Genomic DNA, 6,099 nt, shown 5'->3' with positions numbered 1-6,099 from the left:
GGCATTTGTTGGCGAGGCTTCCTATTCTAAGCAATGTAATGGTCTTTGAAGCTCCTGTATCGTTGCTTGATTGAAGCGACTTGCTCTCTTCTAACTGTACTGTAATCGTAGGAAGAATTGTAAGAATTCAAGCGGCGATGCACTGACAGAAGTTTTGTTATTCTTCTTTGGGACCCATTTCTTTGCGATTATTGAATGTTTTGTTGCTGGCTCTCGTTTGGGAACCCATACTTGCCCGTGCTTCGTTTGTGTTTGAAGAGACTTCTTTGGGATCCACCTTTTTGTTGTGTGAGTCAACAGTGGTCTTTGCTTTAGCCCTTGTACGCTTGGTTGAGGACGAGATTCAGGCTTTGAAAGTTGATACTGTGGTTGTTTTGGAATCCAAATGAATTCCTGACTTTTTTGTGCTGGAATCAACTTCTTTGGAGCCCAAACCTGAGTTGTGAAAGCTTGCGACTTTGATATTCTTACCCGTTCGTGCACGCTTTCCTTGTTTTTGTTTTGGTGTTGGATCTTGTGATTTGTCATTAGAGATCTTTGTCTTCTTGATCCATATCTGTTTTTGGCCGATCTGGCTTTTTGGTATCCAGATTTGTCGAGCTTTTTCGCTTTGACTTGTTATCCTGTTCTTTTGACCTATCATGGTTGTTGCTGAAGGGGTTGGTGATAGTGATGGCCTGAGTTGATGATAGGGGATGTCGTAAGATTCATCACTATCACTACTATCCTCAGCAAGGTTGACTTCTTGTACTTTTCCTTTATTTTTTGGCTGGTAGTGGAAAGTTACTGTCTGTTTGCTCGTGGGTGGTAGTTTCATTGATTAGAGAATTGTTAGCTCGTTGCTCTGGTCGTATTACTCCTAGATGAGTCTTTGCATCCTTATTAGGAGCCATGTATGAGGATGCTTGTGGTGGCTGTGTCTTCACGAAGGACTTTGGAATCCACTTTTGATGCACTTTATTCGTGTAGCGATGACATTGATTCCCGGGTCGTTGATCTTCTTGAAGCTCGAAGTGTTCTACAGAGTCATAGAACTCGTCGTCTTCTTCATCTTTTGATTCTCCACATTTCTTTGTTTGCTCCTTATTTCGAGAGCTTTTTGATGTCTCGTTCTCTTCGTTTTCCTGGATTACACTCACTGCAAAATAAAGAACGACATCATAGCCATTTTCATCACAAAACTTTGTTGTGGGAGCATCCTCCATGGTGCACACATCCGAAGTAGCCAAGATGTGTTCCAATCCAAAAGGCTCTAACTCTTCTTCAGGAAAGGGTTCTGGGATATAGTCCATATCCTCTATAACCCGCTCTAGGATACATTCCTCACGTTTCAAGCTACCACATTGTGAAGCTCCACACATCCACAGGTCTTTAGGCTGGAAGTTCTGATCCTGCTGCTGTGGCGGAATCAAACTCCTCAACCGGTGTTCTCGTCACACCCTATAGCTATGGTTCCTCAAGTTTATCTTTGTTATGGTTTCCATATGTCTCAGGTATATATGGTCATAACCCCAATCCTGGACCATTTTCAATTGTCGCATGAATGGTCTTCCCAGAATGATGTCATAGTTGTTCTTCTTGCCAAAGTCAACAACAGCAAAAGTGTGTTCATATTCAATGCCACAAGAAGTAACAAGTACTTTTTCTAGCAGTCCTACGGGCTTTTCCTTGTGTTCGTCTGCAAGCTGTAGGGTCATTCGTGTGGATATCAAGGCAGGTTTTCCCCATTTTTTCCAAACCTCTTTGGTTGCAATGGCCACACCAGCTCCACTATCAAGGATTGCCATGGTTTTTACACCATTGAATTCCAAAGGAAGGGTGGTGTTTCCATCTTCTCCCTCGTAATACTCGCCTACCTTGTTTAATGGCACTGGCCTAGTATTTAGTTGAGGCATTTCAAGATCTTTGATGCCTTCCTCGATTTGAGTCATTGGGGTTTTTACACCAAATTTCTCTAACATTTACCCACATTAGCCCACATGTTTGGTCTTATTCTGAGCAACTCAGCTAACATTATTGTACAGGTGACTGGGGTAGATAGAATATCTACTAGCCCCTTTGAATTGATGGCTTTGTTGGGAGATAGTCTCTGTGATGGGACTGCAACCACATCTGACTTGGTCTCGTACTTTCCCATGTAGGACGGTAGTGTTCGTAGCGAATGGGGTTGACTATCAATAGATTGTACAGATCCTTTGTCGCCCCAACACGATTGCACGTCTAGATTCATTTGAGATCCAGTCTCAAATTCCTCTATTGGTGGTAGAAACACTCCTCGTTCACCACCAGTCTTGTCTACTCGTCTTCTTAGGTCATCGGCTTCATTGGTCTCTCTGACTTGTTTCCACAATTCGTCAAGACCATTTATCTCTTTACAATCCTCAGGTATAGCTTGGTGAAATCCCTCGGAAGAGTTATCTGTGGTATTCAGTACTATCCTTGGTTCTAGTGCTGGGTCTTTGAGGTTTGGTCTATGCTTATGACTAGAATCTGGCTCTTTTAGTTTTTGTTTTGGTGGGATTACGTGTGCAGGCATGACACGGATCACATCCTCAGGTTTTGCAACTGGTGGCTCTAGAAAAGCTTGGGCTCTTTGAATCATTTTCTTGCACATTTCAAACCTTTTCTTTTCTAGTTCCATATAGGGATATGTTATCCACCTGTGTTCTTGGGTTTGGTTGTTTTTGAGCCTCGCATCATAGGCTTTCAAGAGGGCATCTAATGTCTCATTAACCTTCTCTGCCAACACAGATCCTCCTGAACTAGCACTTCTCGGTTTCTCATCCGTGGATGGTTCTTTTAGAGGTTTAACCATCTGTGTGAGAGAAGCTGTCTCCTTTTCCTCATGTTGTTTTATCTTCTCCTCAGCTTCGGTAAGCTTCTCAGCTAGGGATTTTTTCTCTCGTTCCCTGCGTGCTTTCATCCTAGTCTTTCTAGCTTTCCAACTATTTCGTTTGCTCTTGGTTTTCTGACTAGGTGCGTCTGTCTTTGGTCCATCATCTGTCTTTGGACTCGTGTCACTTTTCGTGTTCTTTGTCTCTGGATTCTCATCAGCTTTCTTTTGAGCTTGTGCTCTCGTAACCACTTGAACTGGTACAACATTTTCATTTTCTGAGCTACTAGGTAGCTGAACAATCCCTGATACATTTGTCGTTATTTTCCTGATTTGGTATGGGTTTTTCGGGAAATCGGGGATCAAGTGAGTGATGCCACACTCAAGACAATAGGCATTTACTTCAGTGATCTCCGTATGAGGACATTGTTTGACCAAGTGGTTGTCACGACTTTTGTGAAAATCTGTCTCTGGTTGAGGAGACTCTTTTAGCATTTCCTCTTGGCTATAAGCAAGCTTTGACCTAGATAAGCCGCTATTTGCAATGAATCGCAATGTCCTTTCGTCCATTTCATACCTTCTTTCTTTCGACTGAAACCCAGGAGGTGGAGGTTGTACCGGCCTCACCACTCCATGTGTTTCTCTCACATTTTGTTGCTCCGAAGGGTGGTACTCACTTTGGCTGCTATACCACATTGCACCTGAGATTGGCGTTGGTTTATTTGATGCTTCCATTATTGGCATGTATCTCATGTCTACCGGCATTCTAGCACCTGGCAGCGGAGGTTGTTGTCCTAAGACAAGCTATGGCCTTAAAACTCCTACTGGTCTTGGCGCATTCCCCATAATGTATCTAGGTGGAGTAGGTGCTTCTTGAACAGGTTGTACATACCTTTCCCTAGCATTTTCCATGCTATAATAGCACTCTTCCCCTGTATGGTTCGTCCATTTTCTCTCAATTTCACACCACTTTGTCTCTCCCGAATCAGACCTTACAAGAGGAATCAACCTCTTGACCAAGTCGTCGATAAGCTTTTCTTGATCAATAGGTGCCGTTGGCTTGGCAATGGAATCACTTATCTGTGAAACACTGTGCTGAGAGGATGTGTCATCTCCTTGACTCTTTAACACTAGGTTGGTAAGGGGACACTTTTATGTCCTGTTAAGTGACCATTTTCCTTGAATTATGTCAAGAGTTTCAAAATGGATTTTGAGGTGCTATCTATCTAGAAATTTGTCTCATGAGCTGAAAAAAACTCGACATTTTTTTGGAATATCAATTCCATCTTTAACCTTGTCCTTGCACAACATTTCACAACCTAAACTGTGTGAAAAAACGGGTCCTGTTTTTGGCTTTTTTCAACTTTTTGCAGCTATACCACTCTAGAATTCATGTTTGTGAGGTCTATAGTGCTAGAGAACTATCTTTAGTAGTCCTCAACATGTCTTGATGCTTCTAGAGATAAATAAATGTTAAAGTTGTAAGTTATGACCAAATTACAAAAATTGTCAAATCCTGTTTTTTAGCCAATTTTAGCTCTTCTATGATTTTTTTGGTGGCTTTCATGATATCCAAATGCAGTTTTGATTTTCTATGTCGCATATTGTAACATAAAGCTAATATTCCTTGAGTTTTGGGGCACCTAATACCCAGCTATTTTTCATAGTACACAACGATGGTTGATTTTTTCAATTATAGAAGAAAATGAAACATTCTAGTATATTAAGTATAGCTTTTTCAATATTTATAGTTTCTTGTGACAACTATAAGCATTTTGTAGCTAGTAACCATATCTAGTCATAAGGATCAAATTTGGCTAGATATTGAATAGTTTCTATGGGATTCTACAACTCATAATGTTGAACCCAGTTTTTTCATGTTTGCTGTATTTAGCACTTCATCTTTGTCCCCAAGATTCCCCTTGGTAAGAGATGTATTATTCTTTTGACATGCTCCATGGATCCTTATGAACCTAAAGGACAACAGGGAACTAAGAAAACATGCATATATTATTTGTATTGAGCGTGGCTATAGAAACTTTGATGATAGGTTTGCAGAATGGTGAAAATTCAACTTTTTTGTACCTATTTCTTTTGGCAAAACAAAAAATAGTGAGTGAGAAGCAATCATATGTTCTGATCACCAACCCATTGAAGTTAACTAGGGAATTTATCTCAAGTCCTACAAAAATCCCTAATCTTATTTTTATGCAACAAAACGTAAGAAATGACTGTTTTGATGAAAATGTACTGGTCCATCAACTTTGGAGGCTTGGTGTGACCAAAAGATGAGAAATTTTTCCCATGTGTAGTAGGCCTTGAACTATAACCTCATGAAAGGATTTTACAAAATGAGTGGATCTACTATGGTTTTGGAGGTTTTTTTCAAAACCCTGAAAGGACACTTTTATGTCCTGTTAGGTTACCAACCTAGTGTTAAGTCCTTTTCTTTGTATGGCTCACAGTTATCCACTAGATAAAGAGCTTCTTTGATCAACTCGTTTAGCGTCATCCTCCTTATTATATGCAGATCCTTCTGAAGGCCCGCATGTCTCATTCCCTGGATAAAGATCAGCATCAGTCGTGCTTGCGTAGGTAATTCCGCTCTCGGACATAGCTTAACATATCTCTTGAGCCGTAATGATGCTTTGCGTACTGACTCATTCTCTTTCTGTTTGAATCTATGGATTTGCGAGACCGTGTTGTGAGCAATGCCTTTTGGCGAGAATTCTTCAATAAACTCCTCAAACAGCTCATCTAGGGTCTCAAAATCCCATTTTTCCACCGAGTCGAACCATGTAGCTGCATCATCTTCTAGAGTCAATCCAAATCCCGCAAACTGTGTCGAAAAATCTGAAACTTCCTCTGCTCTAATCACTCTTCTAAAAGCCGTTACGTGATCTCTCGGATCTTTATCTCCGGATTATTTTCTGTTTACCCATTTCTGGACTTGGGATGGTCTAACTCGTCGATTGTCTACAAGTCTAACCAGAGACTCTCCCAATCATTCTCTCGTTATCTCTCTTGAAGGGAATCCTGGTGGCTCTCTTCTTGGAACTCCTATAGGAATTCTCGTGTTTGGTGGAGGCATTTGTGGTCCTTCATTGACAAAATATCCACCTCTTTCTAGTACAGTCTATGGATATGTGCTTTCTACAACTCTGTATTCTCGTCCATACTTGTCGACAACTATAGATCTCCATTGACAGTCGACTCCGTATGTGTAGACATATAAGAGCTTGTAATCCGTTATCTCTTCTAGGTAT

This window comes from Adiantum capillus-veneris, chromosome 10 (assembly GCF_014529385.1).
Source record: "Adiantum capillus-veneris isolate H3 chromosome 10, ASM1452938v2, whole genome shotgun sequence".
NCBI classification, from domain to species: domain Eukaryota; kingdom Viridiplantae; phylum Streptophyta; class Polypodiopsida; order Polypodiales; family Pteridaceae; genus Adiantum; species Adiantum capillus-veneris.
This window is presented reverse-complemented; position numbering follows the sequence as displayed.